General features: G+C 35.8%; 6 non-coding genes across 6 annotated transcripts; all 6 read right to left on the bottom strand.

The window, feature by feature from the left end:
• Window positions 1-861: 861 nt before the first annotated feature.
• LOC135753190 (U1 spliceosomal RNA) lies at window positions 862-1,026 on the bottom strand. The gene has a single exon (XR_010533498.1). It is a non-coding gene; the product is annotated as a U1 spliceosomal RNA (small nuclear RNA).
• Window positions 1,027-1,808: 782 nt separating this feature from the next.
• On the bottom strand, window positions 1,809-1,999 carry LOC135753211 (U2 spliceosomal RNA). Its single transcript, XR_010533519.1, has one exon. It is a non-coding gene; the product is annotated as a U2 spliceosomal RNA (small nuclear RNA).
• A 6,728-nt stretch (window positions 2,000-8,727) lies between these two features.
• On the bottom strand, window positions 8,728-8,892 carry LOC135753189 (U1 spliceosomal RNA). Its single transcript, XR_010533497.1, has one exon. It is a non-coding gene; the product is annotated as a U1 spliceosomal RNA (small nuclear RNA).
• A 782-nt stretch (window positions 8,893-9,674) lies between these two features.
• LOC135753205 (U2 spliceosomal RNA) lies at window positions 9,675-9,865 on the bottom strand. The gene has a single exon (XR_010533513.1). It is a non-coding gene; the product is annotated as a U2 spliceosomal RNA (small nuclear RNA).
• Window positions 9,866-16,990: 7,125 nt separating this feature from the next.
• Window positions 16,991-17,155, bottom strand: LOC135753188 (U1 spliceosomal RNA). The gene has a single exon (XR_010533496.1). It is a non-coding gene; the product is annotated as a U1 spliceosomal RNA (small nuclear RNA).
• A 782-nt stretch (window positions 17,156-17,937) lies between these two features.
• LOC135753210 (U2 spliceosomal RNA) lies at window positions 17,938-18,128 on the bottom strand. Its single transcript, XR_010533518.1, has one exon. It is a non-coding gene; the product is annotated as a U2 spliceosomal RNA (small nuclear RNA).
• Window positions 18,129-21,846: the final 3,718 nt, after the last annotated feature.

The raw sequence follows: 21,846 nt of genomic DNA, 5'->3' as shown, positions 1-21,846 counted from the left end.
TTCTTACAGCAAGTCATTTAGGTAATCAAGAAAATACTTTACCCGTTGTCTTTGTGAGTTAAACAAATACAGCTACGCTTCCAGGTCTGTCGACGTTGCTGTGGTTTTTCGACAGCTGTAGTATGAAGGGTAGCGAATGAATGAATACATTGCAAAAAATCATTTCTTACTTGTTATTTCGAACTGTTTTCACTGTACAAATATCTAGAAAGTCTTAAAATAAGATGCATTTTTTGATGAGCAAAATGCCCTAAGAAAATAAGCCTAGCCTTTAGGGAGAAAAAAACTCAAAATTTAAGCGAATTTGGGCTTAAAACAAGCAAATAAATCTGCCAAAGGGGTAAGAAACAAATCTAGATATAAACACTTAATTCAAGAAAAATTGTCGTAGCCCATTGGCAGATTTGTTGGCTTGTTTAATGTACATGGATGTACAATATTTCAATTTGTCTTGTATTTATTAGCATTTTGTATTGCCCAACGCTGTCTATGTTGTTTAACTGTTGTCATTTTCTTATAAAAGCCTTTATAATTTATTAGTTTGGATGATTGCCATTCCCGAGAACCTCTTATATTGGAAGGAAAAGAATCATCTAAGCATTATTTTGTTGACTGTCTCTTAGACATGTAGCCGTTTGATTGTGGTTCTATTCAATGGCTAGTCTATTCTTTTGGAATGGTCAAACGTCTATTAGATTTTCACTGACAGCCCAAATTAAGCCTTGTTTTAGCCTAGACACATATTCGCTGTCTATTAGAAATTATGTAGTCGTTAAATAGCCGCTTTTTTGATGACTAATGTATTCTTGGGCCGTGGTTAGACGTCTCTTGGACAAAAGAATCTATTTTTAACACAAAGGTCAGGGGAGAGCGCGAACGCAGTCCCCCACTATCAGAAATTTTGCAGTCGAGATTCCCACATTTGGGGAATTCGCAAAGGGTCAGCACAACCGGAGTGCGATGGCTGAGCCTCGCCCTGGGTGAACCACCTTCATGATCATGGTGTCTCCCCTGCCAGGTAAGTATGAGCGACACCCTTTGAGGCCAGACGGACGCATCTTCCTGTGACCGATCACATCGACGGCGCCCCCGAAGGCCATCCGACTAACATTTCATTACTGTGTGTGACCAGGTGGAAAGCGCACGAAGCCACGTCTGAGACCAAACATTCTTCGAGATCTACCCTATTTTTATTCCGTTTCCAGCCCGGTTGAACCGTGTAGAGTGAAATATGTGAAACAATTTAAATCAAATGGATTTAAATTGCGCATTCAAATATATGGTTTCGTTATTACAAAGTAACTTTACGTGGAATAGAAACAAATAAATGTACAGAGCAATCAAGAAACAACGAAAGCATAGCAATTTTAGAACGTGGATAAATAAAAACACAGGGCTCAATGACTTACCCGTTGTCGTTGTGAGTTAAACAAGTACAGCTATGCCTCCAGGTCTGTCGACGTTGCTGTGGTTTTTCGACAGCTGTAGTATGAAGGGTAGTGAAAAAAAGTTTTCAGGTGTTTTTAACATTCCAATCGGCCTCTTTCGCTTTTGTTGCACCTTCAGCTGTGTCGAGGATGTTTAATTCGTCCTCGGATCACCACCACAAACTTGTAAAGAAAATAATTAAATACATTACAAAAACATTTCTTTGTCAGCGTGTTCATTTCCACGCAAGCTTTTCGTTAAACCAATAAAGCCAACGAAAACACAGCAATTTTAAAACACACGGATTAGAAAAAACACCGTCATTCACGCACAGAAGAAGCAAATTCTTTTTTTATACTTGACTTATTTGTCCCCGAGAAGGGGAGCGCACCATTCATGGAAACACTGCAATACCATGTTGATGCATGGAGTGGAAGGAGCAAGCTCCGCTTCCATTTCCGGAGGTCAAAAATCCATTTAACATATAGTCCCCGGATAGGAGACGTATCAGACATTAAACTGATAAGAACAGATACTACACTTGATCTTAGCCAAAAGGCCGAGAAGCGATACCGGAATAGACGCAGCCAAAGGGGGAGCCGGCGAAGGCGCTGGCTTTTGGGGTGGAGGCTAGCGGGCATTTAACTCTATACGTTCTCATTGTATAACCCAGAGGTAGAACGTTGAGCTAGCAGATCAGAAGTTCATGTTTTCTAAACCCATGCAGAAAACACACACACAAACTGTTGGGAAAAAGCAGTCATCGCTTAACCAAACAGAAACATGAAGTAAAGCTTCAGTTAATTTGCTTGCAGCTTGCAGATCCAATACGTCGATCGTAAAGGTAATGCCGGTAGATCGCACATACCTTAACTGTGTATGCTGCTCCACGCCTCCACGAGCTTCGGGAAACAGAGCGCAAAATTGTCATTATGGTCTTGGATTAACTGTGAAACATGCTTTGCCTTTCTTCTCAAATGTGTTTTCATAAATCTTACGCTGTCCGCTGCAGCTCAGTCGTCTAACTTCTGAAATTTACCAGGATGCGCATTTTTTCCTTGATGCAGGAACTGATCCACGCTCATGAGAGAGAGAGAGAGAGAGAGAGAGAGAGAGAGAGAGAGAGAGAGAGAATTTAGAATTTTCAAAAAACCTTTATTACAAATTAAAACATTTTCATAACCTCAAATCAGAAAAAACAAAGGGGAAAAAAATATATATATATAGTAACGGAAATAACAAAAAATAAGCCAACATAGGAGCAAAGACCAAATCATCTTCAATAACCAGACACAGAGCTCCTCCATAATACCAAATCAATTCAAAAGAAAGAAGATCATTCATTGCTTTTAAGTATCTAAAACCAATAAGGATTCTAGATTTAACTTATTTTAAAAACTGCTAATATATCATGGCTTCCAGGTCTGTCAACGTTGCTGTGGTTTTTCGACAGCTGTAATATGACGGGTAGAGTGAAAAAAAAATGTTTAAGTGTTTTGAACATCCCAATCTGTTCGTTTACTTGGTATTTTATTCATGTTTTCGAGTTAAAAAATAATTCTTAAATCAAGATACATTTACTTAATAAGCAAAGTGGCTTAGAATTTAAGTCTTGTTTACTGAAATAAATTCTAAAATGTAATAGGTTAAGGCTTAAAACAAGTAAAAATATCTGCCAGTGGGGTAAGAAAAATAAACCTAAATTGAGTTTATTATTGAATTAAGTTGAAACTAGAATTAAGTTTATTTTTCTTACCCCGCTGGCAGATATTTTTTACTTGTTTTAAATATAAACCTGTTGATTTTTATAATTTATTTCAATTATTACAAAGTATACGATCTGATTTTTTTAATCGCGGTGTTTGTTTTATTCCTCGTTTCTTTTCCGTGCATTTGCTTTATTTATTTATTTTCTGCTTGTTGCATTTAAATGCACATTTGATTTGTTGCCACATTATTCTGTGTTAATGTATTTTTTAACATGTTTATCAACAAAAAGTGCGTTATTATAATTAATTATATAGCTGTGAAATATATACAAGAATTCCCAGCAAAAACAAAACGTTTTTATAACAATTTTCTATTACAATACATAATATCTTAAGCCACTTTGCTTACCAAGTAAATGTATCTCCATTTAAGAATTGTCAGATATTCACTAGAAAACAAGACAAAAACAGTAAGTAAGATATTCATTTACTTTTTTCTTTCAAACATGAATTTACAGACGGCTGGAAATTTTTAATAAAATAACTAGACATACCTATTCGGGTCTGCTCCCGTTTGCTGTGATGACGGGGGACTTAGTCCAAAGCACATTTTGAGGAATACTTACACATTTTACTTCTTATTTCTTTGAAATTAATTATTATTTATTTTTAATTACAAAGTATGCGATCTGATTTTTTTTAATCGCGGTGTGTGTTTTATTCCTCGTTTCTTTAGCTCACACAACATTCTACCAAAAAACAGCAGATCATTTTCTACTAGATAACTCCATACACTATGGATTAAAAATGTCCCGACTGCGAACCTGATAAAACCCAGGTAAAAAGCAAATACAAATAAACCATTTTGATTTAGCAAAAGTTTACAAATAAATGCACTCCCTGCACACAACAAGCACGTCTAGTTACCATTCATTTTTTGCGTGATTTAAGTTTCGTCGCATACATTTTGGAAGGCACACGATAAAAACAAAATAAGGCTTTTAATGTATGCAGACTTCATTCTCCGTTGAGGGCTTATCAATCATAATAAACGCTGTTAACTCTTCTCATTGAATGGTCTAAATCCAATGCTGGTAAAGAAATCAAATGTGCATTTCAACGCAACAAGCAAGCCGTAAAGCAATGGATGCAGGCAAACAAACGAGGAATAGCACATACACCACGATTAGATCATCGGGTCTCATACTTTGGAATTAATAAGAAATAATTATTCAGTCTAAAGAAATAAGAAGTAAAATGTCTAAGTATTTCTCCAAATGTGCAGACTCATTACAATAAACGGGAGCAGACACGAATAGTTATGTATGTCTCGTTATTTTATTTAAAATTGACAGCTGTCTAACATATGATATATTTTGATAATACGAAATGCTAAAAAAAATAATATAACACCAATCGACAATATATGTTATTGTTATTTTTACAAGTAAATTCATGTGTAGGAGAAAACAAAGCAGCTGTCAGTCCATACTATATTGAGTGGCCATCGTAGTGGTGCAACCTGAACGATGTTTTCCCTACTTCCGGTCAAAGGCGCCATTTTGTGAAATAGGCATATAGGTGACGCTGGAGCACGCGCGGCCATTGTCTCTGTTCAACAAAGCAAGTGTATATATACACATACGCATATTTTTCCTCAATCAATCACCGAATACAAGGTGCAATTCGATGCCAACTGGCCCTTCTCTCTGGTTTCATGTTTGTAAGGAAAATTAAGGGGGAAATTACGATAGCATTTCAGCCAAACATTCATTCGTGCCACGCTGCTTTTCTTTGAACGAAAAAAAAAACCCCTCTGCTCCCCCTACACAATTTCTTCTCCTGTTATTTTATGCTTAAAACAAGCAAATAAATCTGCCTACAGGGTAAGACAAAATTTGTGAACTTTTCCCATAAACACTTAATTCAAGAAAAATTGTCCCACCCCACTGGCCATTTTTTATCCACAATACACATTCGATGTCTGCACGCACCATTGTCTTTGTTCAACGCAAACAATTCTGTTGCGTTTTTCTTTGAACGAAGTGCTCCGCCTAGATAATTTGACCCATATTCACATGGGTTTGTTTCTCGTTTTTTCTTTGAGAACAATCTATATAGCGCTTTCCACAATCGTTTTGGTGTTAGCTTTACGTAAAATAGAAACACAGAAAAGTACTGAGCGATGGAGAAACCACGAAGCGGAACTTATTATGGACCACGGATTGGCAAACAAACTGGCAACCACGCACAAAAGAAGCAAACTCTGGTTTTAAACTCACCTTATTTGTCCCCGGAAAACGCCAGAGTCGATGCATGGAGTGGACGTAGCAAGCCTCGCTTCCATAGCCGAAGGTCAAAAATCCATTTAAACGTGTAGTCCCCGGTGTCCACTCGATCTTACACAAAAAGCCGAGAAGCGATACCGCAATGGCATCCGGAGAAGGCGCTGGCTGTCGGGATGGAGGTTAGCGGGTCAGAGGTCCGGCACTGAAGGTCTGCGTTCATTACTCACCGTGTGTATTTCACTCTATACTTGTAAAAAAACCATACAAATACATACAGAAACAGTTATCACTCATACAAAAAGAAACACGAAGGTAAAGCTTCAGTTAATTTGCTCGCTGAATGCTTTTTGCATGCACATACAAAACTGAACAAAACTGATATACTGAACAACATAGGCCCCAAAATTGAGGAACACCAGTTGTTTAGTTAAACTGATTGAATAGCACTTTGCTTCCTATTTGTTAAATATGAAATGAGACAATAAATTACAAATTACATTTCAATGCCTGCAGCGTGTTCATGTCCACACCACAAATAAAACCGTGTGACCCTTTTTTTTTTTTGGTTAAAAGTTTGAAAGTTTCGAACCTACGCAACACTCTAAAGACAAATGCTCCTAAATAGTAACAAATAAGGGTTCTTCAGCTTGTAACCATAGCAGAACCCGTTTTTTTGGTACTATATAGAACCTTTTTATACGGTTCTATAAAGAATCTTGCCTTGAAAAGTGCTCACCTCAGTGGTGCTATAAAGAACGATTAATTTATCAGCTGTCAGGAGTGACATTTTTGTTATTTATCCACTTTCTAATGTATAGCACTTGATAAGGATTAACAGTTTAAAAACAGAAATGCAAGACATCAGAAAATACATTTATTTTTTACTTTCATAACATGAGAGGTGTCATACAATAACAAATATGTGCTTTAAAATCACATTCCTAAGTTAAAAATATACATAAAAATAGATATATGGATCATTACACAAATCACTACTCAAAGGAAATATGTTAAATAACTGCTTCAATATTAATTAACAATAACATTTGGCCAAGGCAGTCCTTGTAAATAGACATATAAATAGACAAATAAAATCATGACATATATGCCATAGAGCCTGAGATAGAGAAAAATAATAAGGAATTCTGCTTTTACTACCATCTCAGAAATATTGCCAGAATTGGAGGTTTTGTCTCAAGACAGGACTTAGAGAAACTTGTTCATGCTTTCATCACCAGCAGGGCCGATTATTGCAATGGACAATGGATTAAAAAAGTACTGTTACTTGTTTAAAAACCACTTCATGGCTACGGGCCGAAATACATGACAGATATGCTAATCGAATATGAAACCGATTACTCGGATCAATAGGATCAGGTCATTTAGAAAAAACAAGGGTTCACTCAAAACAAGGTGCATCAGCATTTAGTTATTATCAGCTTTCAGAAGAGATCAGATGTGCTTCAACAGTAGACACTTTTAAATCTAGATTAAAAACACATCAGTTTAACTTTGCATTTACTGAATGATTTAAAACAGTACGAATAAAACAGTACAAAAGAATAAAACAGTATGAACCTTACCTGTTATAAAGGGAATGAAGCTTACGGTATGGTGCTTACCTGCAGAAATAAATAAAGTACAATAAGAACACACAGAACTTCAATTTTCAAAATTATTTTAACAATAAATGATGATTATTTAACTGGTTTACCTGTTTGCGATTACCACAGAATCCCGTCACCTGGCTGCGGTCTTCATTTGGTGAACGGTTCTCCACTCATAATTGACCTATACAAGAAATAGAGAAGAATAATAAGCAATTCTGCTTTTACATGTAGATGTGTGCCCCAAGAACACAGACACACCGGCCCCAAAAAGTTTAAACAGTACACATTTCTGTTATTTTAATGTGGCAAATGTGTCAGCTTTAAAAGAAGCATACATTACCTTTTAAAGAGGATGCGCACTGCGTGAAATACCTTTACTCCCAGCATAAGCAAGCAATTTTCAAAATGCTTTTAAAAGTAATGGTGATTATTTTACTTGTTTAACTGTTTGTGATTACCATGGAATCATGTCACCATCATTTTTAAGCTTGTAAAGCAAATAATGAAATATTGACTTAGTAGGAAAAAATATTTTGGAAGTATCGTGATAAATGATGAAGAAAATATTTTGCAAAGTGATGGTTAGCACACGGTTGATGGTACCTAATAAATTCCATCATATTTTTTTTATTCCTACTATGGAAGTCAATGGTGACTATCTGCTGTGGGTTTACCATCATTCCTCAAAATACCTTCTTTTGTGTTACTCAGAAAAAAACTAATCCTCGTGTTGTTGTAAGCCTGTATGCATGAGTAAATGATGACAGAATTATCATCATAAATTGAAATATCCCTTTAAACTGTATTTCCCCCCCTTAAACCTAAACTTATTTTCTTACAGCAAGTCATTTAGGTAATCAAGAAAATACTTTACCCGTTGTCTTTGTGAGTTAAACAAATACAGCTACGCTTCCAGGTCTGTCGACGTTGCTGTGGTTTTTCGACAGCTGTAGTATGAAGGGTAGCGAATGAATGAATACATTGCAAAAATCATTTCTTACTTGTTATTTCGAACTGTTTTCACTGTACAAATATCTAGAAAGTCTTAAAATAAGATGCATTTTTTGATGAGCAAAATGCCCTAAGAAAATAAGCCTAGCCTTTAGGGAGAAAAAAACTCAAAATTTAAGCGAATTTGGGCTTAAAACAAGCAAATAAATCTGCCAAAGGGGTAAGAAACAAATCTAGATATAAACACTTTATTCAAGAAAAATTGTCGTAGCCCATTGGCAGATTTGTTGGCTTGTTTAATGTACATGGATGTACAATATTTCAATTTGTCTTGTATTTATTAGCATTTTGTATTGCCCAACGCTGTCTATGTTGTTTAACTGTTGTCATTTTCTTATAAAAGCCTTTATAATTTATTAGTTTGGATGATTGCCATTCCCGAGAACCTCTTATATTGGAAGGAAAAGAATCATCTAAGCATTATTTTGTTGACTGTCTCTTAGGCATGTAGCCGTTTGATTGTGGTTCTATTCAATGGCTAGTCTATTCTTTTGGAATGGTCAAACGTCTATTAGATTTTCACTGACAGCCCAAATTAAGCCTTGTTTTAGCCTAGACACATATTCGCTGTCTATTAGAAATTATGTAGTCGTTAAATAGCCGCTTTTTTGATGACTAATGTATTCTTGGGCCGTGGTTAGACGTCTCTTGGACAAAAGAATCTATTTTTAACACAAAGGTCAGGGGAGAGCGCGAACGCAGTCCCCCACTATCAGAAATTTTGCAGTCGAGATTCCCACATTTGGGGAATTCGCAAAGGGTCAGCACAACCGGAGTGCGATGGCTGAGCCTCGCCCTGGGTGAACCACCTTCATGATCATGGTGTCTCCCCTGCCAGGTAAGTATGAGCGACACCCTTTGAGGCCAGACGGACGCATCTTCCTGTGACCGATCACATCGACGGCGCCCCCGAAGGCCATCCGACTAACATTTCATTACTGTGTGTGACCAGGTGGAAAGCGCACGAAGCCACGTCTGAGACCAAACATTCTTCGAGATCTACCCTATTTTTATTCCGTTTCCAGCCCGGTTGAACCGTGTAGAGTGAAATATGTGAAACAATTTAAATCAAATGGATTTAAATTGCGCATTCAAATATATGGTTTCGTTATTACAAAGTAACTTTACGTGGAATAGAAACAAATAAATGTACAGAGCAATCAAGAAACAACGAAAGCATAGCAATTTTAGAACGTGGATAAATAAAAACACAGGGCTCAATGACTTACCCGTTGTCGTTGTGAGTTAAACAAGTACAGCTATGCCTCCAGGTCTGTCGACGTTGCTGTGGTTTTTCGACAGCTGTAGTATGAAGGGTAGTGAAAAAAAGTTTTCAGGTGTTTTTAACATTCCAATCGGCCTCTTTCGCTTTTGTTGCACCTTCAGCTGTGTCGAGGATGTTTAATTCGTCCTCGGATCACCACCACAAACTTGTAAAGAAAATAATTAAATACATTACAAAAACATTTCTTTGTCAGCGTGTTCATTTCCACGCAAGCTTTTCGTTAAACCAATAAAGCCAACGAAAACACAGCAATTTTAAAACACACGGATTAGAAAAAACACCGTCATTCACGCACAGAAGAAGCAAATTCTTTTTTTATACTTGACTTATTTGTCCCCGAGAAGGGGAGCGCACCATTCATGGAAACACTGCAATACCATGTTGATGCATGGAGTGGAAGGAGCAAGCTCCGCTTCCATTTCCGAAGGTCAAAAATCCATTTAACATATAGTCCCCGGATAGGAGACGTATCAGACATTAAACTGATAAGAACAGATACTACACTTGATCTTAGCCAAAAGGCCGAGAAGCGATACCGGAATAGACGCAGCCAAAGGGGGAGCCGGCGAAGGCGCTGGCTTTTGGGGTGGAGGCTAGCGGGCATTTAACTCTATACGTTCTCATTGTATAACCCAGAGGTAGAACGTTGAGCTAGCAGATCAGAAGTTCATGTTTTCTAAACCCATGCAGAAAACACACACACAAACTGTTGGGAAAAAGCAGTCATCGCTTAACCAAACAGAAACATGAAGTAAAGCTTCAGTTAATTTGCTTGCAGCTTGCAGATCCAATACGTCGATCGTAAAGGTAATGCCGGTAGATCGCACATACCTTAACTGTGTATGCTGCTCCACGCCTCCACGAGCTTCGGGAAACAGAGCGCAAAATTGTCATTATGGTCTTGGATTAACTGTGAAACATGCTTTGCCTTTCTTCTCAAATGTGTTTTCATAAATCTTACGCTGTCCGCTGCAGCTCAGTCGTCTAACTTCTAAAATTTACCAGGATGCGCATTTTTTCCTTGATGCAGGAACTGATCCACGCTCATGAGAGAGAGAGAGAGAGAGAGAGAGAGAGAGAGAATTTAGACTTTTCAAAAAACCTTTATTACAAATTAAAACATTTTCATAACCTCAAATCAGAAAAAACAAAGGGGAAAAAAAAATATATATATAGTAACGGAAATAACAAAAAATAAGCCAACATAGGAGCAAAGACCAAATCATCTTCAATAACCAGACACAGAGCTCCTCCATAATACCAAATCAATTCAAAAGAAAGAAGATCATTCATTGCTTTTAAGTATCTAAAACCAATAAGGATTCTAGATTTAACTTATTTTAAAAACTGCTAATATATCATGGCTTCCAGGTCTGTCAACGTTGCTGTGGTTTTTCGACAGCTGTAATATGACGGGTAGAGTGAAAAAAAAAATGTTTAAGTGTTTTGAACATCCCAATCTGTTCGTTTACTTAGTATTTTATTCATGTTTTCGAGTTAAAAAATAATTCTTAAATCAAGATACATTTACTTAATAAGCAAAGTGGCTTAGAATTTAAGTCTTGTTTACTGAAATAAATTCTAAAATGTAATAGGTTAAGGCTTAAAACAAGTAAAAATATCTGCCAGTGGGGTAAGAAAAATAAACCTAAATTGAGTTTATTATTGAATTAAGTTGAAACTAGAATTAAGTTTATTTTTCTTACCCCGCTGGCAGATATTTTTTACTTGTTTTAAATATAAACCTGTTGATTTTTATAATTTATTTCAATTATTACAAAGTATACGATCTGATTTTTTAATCGCGGTGTTTGTTTTATTCCTCGTTTCTTTTCCGTGCATTTGCTTTATTTATTTATTTTTGCTTGTTGCATTTAAATGCACGTTTGATTTGTTGACACATTATTTTGTGTTAAAGTATTTTTTAACATGTTTATAAACAAAAAGTGCGTTATTATAATTAATTATATGGCTGTGAATTCCCAGCAAACACAAAACGCTTTTATAACAATTTTCTATTACAATACATAATATCTTACGCCACTTTGCTTACCAAGTAAATGTATCTCCATTTAAGAATTGTCAGATATTCACAAGAAAACAAGACAAAAACAGTAAGTAAGATATTCATTTACTTTTTTCTTTCAAACATGAATTTACAGACGGCTGGAAATTTTAAATAAAATAACTAGACATACCTATTCGGGTCTGCTCCCGTTTGCTGTGATGACGGGGACTTAGTCCAAAGCACATTTTGAGGAATACTTACACATTTTACTTCTTATTTCTTTGGAATTAATTATTATTTATTTTCAATTACAAAGTATGCGATCTGATTTTTTTAATCGCGGTGTTTGTTTTATTCCTCGTTTCTTTTCCATGCATTTGCTTTATTTATTTATTTTCTGCTTGTTGCATTTAAATGCACATTTGATTTGTTGCCACATTATTCTGTGTTAATGTATTTTTTAACATGTTTATCAACAAAAAGTGCGTTATTATAATTAATTATATAGCTGTGAAATATATACAAGAATTCCCAGCAAAAACAAAACGTTTTTATAACAATTTTCTATTACAATACATAATATCTTAAGCCACTTTGCTTACCAAGTAAATGTATCTCCATTTAAGAATTGTCAGATATTCACTAGAAAACAAGACAAAAACAGTAAGTAAGATATTCATTTACTTTTTTCTTTCAAACATGAATTTACAGACGGCTGGAAATTTTTAATAAAATAACTAGACATACCTATTCGGGTCTGCTCCCGTTTGCTGTGATGACGGGGGACTTAGTCCAAAGCACATTTTGAGGAATACTTACACATTTTACTTCTTATTTCTTTGAAATTAATTATTATTTATTTTTAATTACAAAGTATGCGATCTGATTTTTTTTAATCGCGGTGTGTGTTTTATTCCTCGTTTCTTTAGCTCACACAACATTCTACCAAAAAACAGCAGATCATTTTCTACTAGATAACTCCATACACTATGGATTAAAAATGTCCCGACTGCGAACCTGATAAAACCCAGGTAAAAAGCAAATACAAATAAACCATTTTGATTTAGCAAAAGTTTACAAATAAATGCACTCCCTGCACACAACAAGCACGTCTAGTTACCATTCATTTTTTGCGTGATTTAAGTTTCGTCGCATACATTTTGGAAGGCACACGATAAAAACAAAATAAGGCTTTTAATGTATGCAGACTTCATTCTCCGTTGAGGGCTTATCAATCATAATAAACGCTGTTAACTCTTCTCATTGAATGGTCTAAATCCAATGCTGGTAAAGAAATCAAATGTGCATTTCAACGCAACAAGCAAGCCGTAAAGCAATGGATGCAGGCAAACAAACGAGGAATAGCACATACACCACGATTAGATCATCGGGTCTCATACTTTGGAATTAATAAGAAATAATTATTCAGTCTAAAGAAATAAGAAGTAAAATGTCTAAGTATTTCTCCAAATGTGCAGACTCATTACAATAAACGGGAGCAGACACGAATAGTTATGTATGTCTCGTTATTTTATTTAAAATTGACAGCTGTCTAACATATGATATATTTTGATAATACGAAATGCTAAAAAAATAATATAACACCAATCGACAATATATGTTATTGTTATTTTTACAAGTAAATTCATGTGTAGGAGAAAACAAAGCAGCTGTCAGTCCATACTATATTGAGTGGCCATCGTAGTGGTGCAACCTGAACGATGTTTTCCCTACTTCCGGTCAAAGGCGCCATTTTGTGAAATAGGCATATAGGTGACGCTGGAGCACGCGCGGCCATTGTCTCTGTTCAACAAAGCAAGTGTATATATACACATACGCATATTTTTCCTCAATCAATCACCGAATACAAGGTGCAATTCGATGCCAACTGGCCCTTCTCTCTGGTTTCATGTTTGTAAGGAAAATTAAGGGGGAAATTACGATAGCATTTCAGCCAAACATTCATTCGTGCCACGCTGCTTTTCTTTGAACGAAAAAAAAAACCCCTCTGCTCCCCCTACACAATTTCTTCTCCTGTTATTTTATGCTTAAAACAAGCAAATAAATCTGCCTACAGGGTAAGACAAAATTTGTGAACTTTTCCCATAAACACTTAATTCAAGAAAAATTGTCCCACCCCACTGGCCATTTTTTATCCACAATACACATTCGATGTCTGCACGCACCATTGTCTTTGTTCAACGCAAACAATTCTGTTGCGTTTTTCTTTGAACGAAGTGCTCCGCCTAGATAATTTGACCCATATTCACATGGGTTTGTTTCTCGTTTTTTCTTTGAGAACAATCTATATAGCGCTTTCCACAATCGTTTTGGTGTTAGCTTTACGTAAAATAGAAACACAGAAAAGTACTGAGCGATGGAGAAACCACGAAGCGGAACTTATTATGGACCACGGATTGGCAAACAAACTGGCAACCACGCACAAAAGAAGCAAACTCTGGTTTTAAACTCACCTTATTTGTCCCCGGAAAACGCCAGAGTCGATGCACGGAGTGGACGTAGCAAGCCTCGCTTCCATAGCCGAAGGTCAAAAATCCATTTAAACGTGTAGTCCCCGGTGTCCACTCGATCTTACACAAAAAGCCGAGAAGCGATACCGCAATGGCATCCGGAGAAGGCGCTGGCTGTCGGGATGGAGGTAAAGCTTCAGTTAATTTGCTCGCTGAATGCTTTTTGCATGCACATACAAAACTGAACAAAACTGATATACTGAACAACATAGGCCCCAAAATTGAGGAACACCAGTTGTTTAGTTAAACTGATTGAATAGCACTTTGCTTCCTATTTGTTAAATATGAAATGAGACAATAAATTACAAATTACATTTCAATGCCTGCAGCGTGTTCATGTCCACACCACAAATAAAACCGTGTGACCCTTTTTTTTTTTTTGGTTAAAAGTTTGAAAGTTTCGAACCTACGCAACACTCTAAAGACAAATGCTCCTAAATAGTAACAAATAAGGGTTCTTCAGCTTGTAACCATAGCAGAACCCGTTTTTTTGGTACTATATAGAACCTTTTTATACGGTTCTATAAAGAATCTTGCCTTGAAAAGTGCTCACCTCAGTGGTGCTATAAAGAACGATTAATTTATCAGCTGTCAGGAGTGACATTTTTGTTATTTATCCACTTTCTAATGTATAGCACTTGATAAGGATTAACAGTTTAAAAACAGAAATGCAAGACATCAGAAAATACATTTATTTTTTACTTTCATAACATGAGAGGTGTCATACAATAACAAATATGTGCTTTAAAATCACATTCCTAAGTTAAAAATATACATAAAAATAGATATATGGATCATTACACAAATCACTACTCAAAGGAAATATGTTAAATAACTGCTTCAATATTAATTAACAATAACATTTGGCCAAGGCAGTCCTTGTAAATAGACATATAAATAGACAAATAAAATCATGACATATATGCCATAGAGCCTGAGATAGAGAAAAATAATAAGGAATTCTGCTTTTACTACCATCTCAGAAATATTGCCAGAATTGGAGGTTTTGTCTCAAGACAGGACTTAGAGAAACTTGTTCATGCTTTCATCACCAGCAGGGCCGATTATTGCAATGGACAATGGATTAAAAAAGTACTGTTACTTGTTTAAAAACCACTTCATGGCTACGGGCCGAAATACATGACAGATATGCTAATCGAATATGAAACCGATTACTCGGATCAATAGGATCAGGTCATTTAGAAAAAACAAGGGTTCACTCAAAACAAGGTGCATCAGCATTTAGTTATTATCAGCTTTCAGAAGAGATCAGATGTGCTTCAACAGTAGACACTTTTAAATCTAGATTAAAAACACATCAGTTTAACTTTGCATTTACTGAATGATTTAAAACAGTACGAATAAAACAGTACAAAAGAATAAAACAGTATGAACCTTACCTGTTATAAAGGGAATGAAGCTTACGGTATGGTGCTTACCTGCAGAAATAAATAAAGTACAATAAGAACACACAGAACTTCAATTTTCAAAATTATTTTAACAATAAATGATGATTATTTAACTGGTTTACCTGTTTGCGATTACCACAGAATCCCGTCACCTGGCTGCGGTCTTCATTTGGTGAACGGTTCTCCACTCATAATTGACCTATACAAGAAATAGAGAAGAATAATAAGCAATTCTGCTTTTACATGTAGATGTGTGCCCCAAGAACACAGACACACCGGCCCCAAAAAGTTTAAACAGTACACATTTCTGTTATTTTAATGTGGCAAATGTGTCAGCTTTAAAAGAAGCATACATTACCTTTTAAAGAGGATGCGCACTGCGTGAAATACCTTTACTCCCAGCATAAGCAAGCAATTTTCAAAATGCTTTTAAAAGTAATGGTGATTATTTTACTTGTTTAACTGTTTGTGATTACCATGGAATCATGTCACCATCATTTTTAAGCTTGTAAAGCAAATAATGAAATATTGACTTAGTAGGAAAAAATATTTTGGAAGTATCGTGATAAATGATGAAGAAAATATTTTGCAAAGTGATGGTTAGCACACGGTTGATGGTACCTAATAAATTCCATCATATTTTTTTTATTCCTACTATGGAAGTCAATGGTGACTATCTGCTGTGGGTTTACCATCATTCCTCAAAATACCTTCTTTTGTGTTACTCAGAAAAAAACTAATCCTCGTGTTGTTGTAAGCCTGTATGCATGAGTAAATGATGACAGAATTATCATCATAAATTGAAATATCCCTTTAAACTGTATTTCCCCCCCTTAAACCTAAACTTATTTTCTTACAGCAAGTCATTTAGGTAATCAAGAAAATACTTTACCCGTTGTCTTTGTGAGTTAAACAAATACAGCTACGCTTCCAGGTCTGTCGACGTTGCTGTGGTTTTTCGACAGCTGTAGTATGAAGGGTAGCGAATGAATGAATACATTGCAAAAAATCATTTCTTACTTGTTATTTCGAACTGTTTTCACTGTACAAATATCTAGAAAGTCTTAAAATAAGATGCATTTTTTGATGAGCAAAATGCCCTAAGAAAATAAGCCTAGCCTTTAGGGAGAAAAAAACTCAAAATTTAAGCGAATTTGGGCTTAAAACAAGCAAATAAATCTGCCAAAGGGGTAAGAAACAAATCTAGATATAAACACTTAATTCAAGAAAAATTGTCGTAGCCCATTGGCAGATTTGTTGGCTTGTTTAATGTACATGGATGTACAATATTTCAATTTGTCTTGTATTTATTAGCATTTTGTATTGCCCAACGCTGTCTATGTTGTTTAACTGTTGTCATTTTCTTATAAAAGCCTTTATAATTTATTAGTTTGGATGATTGCCATTCCCGAGAACCTCTTATATTGGAAGGAAAAGAATCATCTAAGCATTATTTTGTTGACTGTCTCTTAGACATGTAGCCGTTTGATTGTGGTTCTATTCAATGGCTAGTCTATTCTTTTGGAATGGTCAAACGTCTATTAGATTTTCACTGACAGCCCAAATTAAGCCTTGTTTTAGCCTAGACACATATTCGCTGTCTATTAGAAATTATGTAGTCGTTAAATAGCCGCTTTTTTGATGACTAATGTATTCTTGGGCCGTGGTTAGACGTCTCTTGGACAAAATAATCTATTTTTAACACAAAGGTCAGGGGAGAGCGCGAACGCAGTCCCCCACTATCAGAAATTTTGCAGTCGAGATTCCCACATTTGGGGAATTCGCAAAGGGTCAGCACAACCGGAGTGCGATGGCTGAGCCTCGCCCTGGGTGAACCACCTTCATGATCATGGTGTCTCCCCTGCCAGGTAAGTATGAGCGACACCCTTTGAGGCCAGACGGACGCATCTTCCTGTGACCGATCACATCGACGGCGCCCCCGAAGGCCATCCGACTAACATTTCATTACTGTGTGTGACCAGGTGGAAAGCGCACGAAGCCACGTCTGAGACCAAACATTCTTCGAGATCTACCCTATTTTTATTCCGTTTCCAGCCCGGTTGAACCGTGTAGAGTGAAATATGTGAAACAATTTAAATCAAATGGATTTAAATTGCGCATTCAAATATATGGTTTCGTTATTACAAAGTAACTTTACGTGGAATAGAAACAAATAAATGTACAGAGCAATCAAGAAACAACGAAAGCATAGCAATTTTAGAACGTGGATAAATAAAAACACAGGGCTCAATGACTTACCCGTTGTCGTTGTGAGTTAAACAAGTACAGCTATGCCTCCAGGTCTGTCGACGTTGCTGTGGTTTTTCGACAGCTGTAGTATGAAGGGTAGTGAAAAAAAGTTTTCAGGTGTTTTTAACATTCCAATCGGCCTCTTTCGCTTTTGTTGCACCTTCAGCTGTGTCGAGGATGTTTAATTCGTCCTCGGATCACCACCACAAACTTGTAAAGAAAATAATTAAATACATTACAAAAACATTTCTTTGTCAGCGTGTTCATTTCCACGCAAGCTTTTCGTTAAACCAATAAAGCCAACGAAAACACAGCAATTTTAAAACACACGGATTAGAAAAAACACCGTCATTCACGCACAGAAGAAGCAAATTCTTTTTTTATACTTGACTTATTTGTCCCCGAGAAGGGGAGCGCACCATTCATGGAAACACTGCAATACCATGTTGATGCATGGAGTGGAAGGAGCAAGCTCCGCTTCCATTTCCGGAGGTCAAAAATCCATTTAACATATAGTCCCCGGATAGGAGACGTATCAGACATTAAACTGATAAGAACAGATACTACACTTGATCTTAGCCAAAAGGCCGAGAAGCGATACCGGAATAGACGCAGCCAAAGGGGGAGCCGGCGAAGGCGCTGGCTTTTGGGGTGGAGGCTAGCGGGCATTTAACTCTATACGTTCTCATTGTATAACCCAGAGGTAGAACGTTGAGCTAGCAGATCAGAAGTTCATGTTTTCTAAACCCATGCAGAAAACACACACACAAACTGTTGGGAAAAAGCAGTCATCGCTTAACCAAACAGAAACATGAAGTAAAGCTTCAGTTAATTTGCTTGCAGCTTGCAGATCCAATACGTCGATCGTAAAGGTAATGCCGGTAGATCGCACATACCTTAACTGTGTATGCTGCTCCACGCCTCCACGAGCTTCGGGAAACAGAGCGCAAAATTGTCATTATGGTCTTGGATTAACTGTGAAACATGCTTTGCCTTTCTTCTCAAATGTGTTTTCATAAATCTTACGCTGTCCGCTGCAGCTCAGTCGTCTAACTTCTAAAATTTACCAGGATGCGCATTTTTTCCTTGATGCAGGAACTGATCCACGCTCATGAGAGAGAGAGAGAGAGAGAGAGAGAGAGAGAATTTAGAATTTTCAAAAAACCTTTATTACAAATTAAAACATTTTCATAACCTCAAATCAGAAAAAACAAAGGGGAAAAAAATATATATATAGTAACGGAAATAACAAAAAATAAGCCAACATAGGAGCAAAGACCAAATCATCTTCAATAACCAGACACAGAGCTCCTCCATAATACCAAATCAATTCAAAAGAAAGAAGATCATTCATTGCTTTTAAGTATCTAAAACCAATAAGGATTCTAGATTTAACTTATTTTAAAAACTGCTAATATATCATGGCTTCCAGGTCTGTCAACGTTGCTGTGGTTTTTCGACAGCTGTAATATGACGGGTAGAGTGAAAAAAAAAATGTTTAAGTGTTTTGAACATCCCAATCTGTTCGTTTACTTAGTATTTTATTCATGTTTTCGAGTTAAAAAATAATTCTTAAATCAAGATACATTTACTTAATAAGCAAAGTGGCTTAGAATTTAAGTCTTGTTTACTGAAATAAATTCTAAAATGTAATAGGTTAAGGCTTAAAACAAGTAAAAATATCTGCCAGTGGGGTAAGAAAAATAAACCTAAATTGAGTTTATTATTGAATTAAGTTGAAACTAGAATTAAGTTTATTTTTCTTACCCCGCTGGCAGATATTTTTTACTTGTTTTAAATATAAACCTGTTGATTTTTATAATTTATTTCAATTATTACAAAGTATACGATCTGATTTTTTAATCGCGGTGTTTGTTTTATTCCTCGTTTCTTTTCCGTGCATTTGCTTTATTTATTTATTTTTGCTTGTTGCATTTAAATGCACGTTTGATTTGTTGCCACATTATTCTGTGTTAATGTATTTTTTAACATGTTTATAAACAAAAAGTGCGTTATTATAATTAATTATATGGCTGTGAATTCCCAGCAAACACAAAACGCTTTTATAACAATTTTCTATTACAATACATAATATCTTACGCCACTTTGCTTACCAAGTAAATGTATCTCCATTTAAGAATTGTCAGATATTCACAAGAAAACAAGACAAAAACAGTAAGTAAGATATTCATTTACTTTTTTCTTTCAAACATGAATTTACAGACGGCTGGAAATTTTAAATAAAATAACTAGACATACCTATTCGGGTCTGCTCCCGTTTGCTGTGATGACGGGGACTTAGTCCAAAGCACATTTTGAGGAATACTTACACATTTTACTTCTTATTTCTTTGGAATTAATTATTATTTATTTTCAATTACAAAGTATGCGATCTGATTTTTTTAATCGCGGTGTTTGTTTTATTCCTCGTTTCTTTTCCATGCATTTGCTTTATTTATTTATTTTCTGCTTGTTGCATTTAAATGCACATTTGATTTGTTGCCACATTATTCTGTGTTAATGTATTTTTTAACATGTTTATCAACAAAAAGTGCGTTATTATAATTAATTATATAGCTGTGAAATATATACAAGAATTCCCAGCAAAAACAAAACGTTTTTATAACAATTTTCTATTACAATACATAATATCTTAAGCCACTTTGCTTACCAAGTAAATGTATCTCCATTTAAGAATTGTCAGATATTCACTAGAAAACAAGACAAAAACAGTAAGTAAGATATTCATTTACTTTTTTCTTTCAAACATGAATTTACAGACGGCTGGAAATTTTTAATAAAATAACTAGACATACCTATTCGGGTCTGCTCCCGTTTGCTGTGATGACGGGGGACTTAGTCCAAAGCACATTTTGAGGAATACTTACACATTTTACTTCTTATTTCTTTGAAATTAATTATTATTTATTTTTAATTACAAAGTATGCGATCTGATTTTTTTTAATCGCGGTGTGTGTTTTATTCCTCGTTTCTTTAGCTCACACAACATTCTACCAAAAAACAGCAGATCATTTTCTACTAGATAACTCCATACACTATGGATTAAAAATGTCCCGACTGCGAACCTGATAAAACCCAGGTAAAAAGCAAATACAAATAAACCATTTTGATTTAGCAAAAGTTTACAAATAAATGCACTCCCTGCACACAACAAGCACGTCTAGTTACCATTCATTTTTTGCGTGATTTAAGTTTCGTCGCATACATTTTGGAAGGCACACGATAAAAACAAAATAAGGCTTTTAATGTATGCAGACTTCATTCTCCGTTGAGGGCTTATCAATCATAATAAACGCTGTTAACTCTTCTCATTGAATGGTCTAAATCCAATGCTGGTAAAGAAATCAAATGTGCATTTCAACGCAACAAGCAAGCCGTAAAGCAATGGATGCAGGCAAACAAACGAGGAATAGCACATACACCACGATTAGATCATCGGGTCTCATACTTTGGAATTAATAAGAAATAATTATTCAGTCTAAAGAAATAAGAAGTAAAATGTCTAAGTATTTCTCCAAATGTGCAGACTCATTACAATAAACGGGAGCAGACACGAATAGTTATGTATGTCTCGTTATTTTATTTAAAATTGACAGCTGTCTAACATATGATATATTTTGATAATACGAAATGCTAAAAAAATAATATAACACCAATCGACAATATATGTTATTGTTATTTTTACAAGTAAATTCATGTGTAGGAGAAAACAAAGCAGCTGTCAGTCCATACTATATTGAGTGGCCATCGTAGTGGTGCAACCTGAACGATGTTTTCCCTACTTCCGGTCAAAGGCGCCATTTTGTGAAATAGGCATATAGGTGACGCTGGAGCACGCGCGGCCATTGTCTCTGTTCAACAAAGCAAGTGTATATATACACATACGCATATTTTTCCTCAATCAATCACCGAATACAAGGTGCAATTCGATGCCAACTGGCCCTTCTCTCTGGTTTCATGTTTGTAAGGAAAATTAAGGGGGAAATTACGATAGCATTTCAGCCAAACATTCATTCGTGCCACGCTGCTTTTCTTTGAACGAAAAAAAAAACCCCTCTGCTCCCCCTACACAATTTCTTCTCCTGTTATTTTATGCTTAAAACAAGCAAATAAATCTGCCTACAGGGTAAGACAAAATTTGTGAACTTTTCCCATAAACACTTAATTCAAGAAAAATTGTCCCACCCCACTGGCCATTTTTTATCCACAATACACATTCGATGTCTGCACGCACCATTGTCTTTGTTCAACGCAAACAATTCTGTTGCGTTTTTCTTTGAACGAAGTGCTCCGCCT

Source organism: Paramisgurnus dabryanus, chromosome 18 (assembly GCF_030506205.2).
Source record: "Paramisgurnus dabryanus chromosome 18, PD_genome_1.1, whole genome shotgun sequence".
Taxonomy (NCBI): Eukaryota; Metazoa; Chordata; class Actinopteri; order Cypriniformes; family Cobitidae; genus Paramisgurnus; species Paramisgurnus dabryanus.
This window is presented reverse-complemented; position numbering and strand designations above follow the sequence as displayed.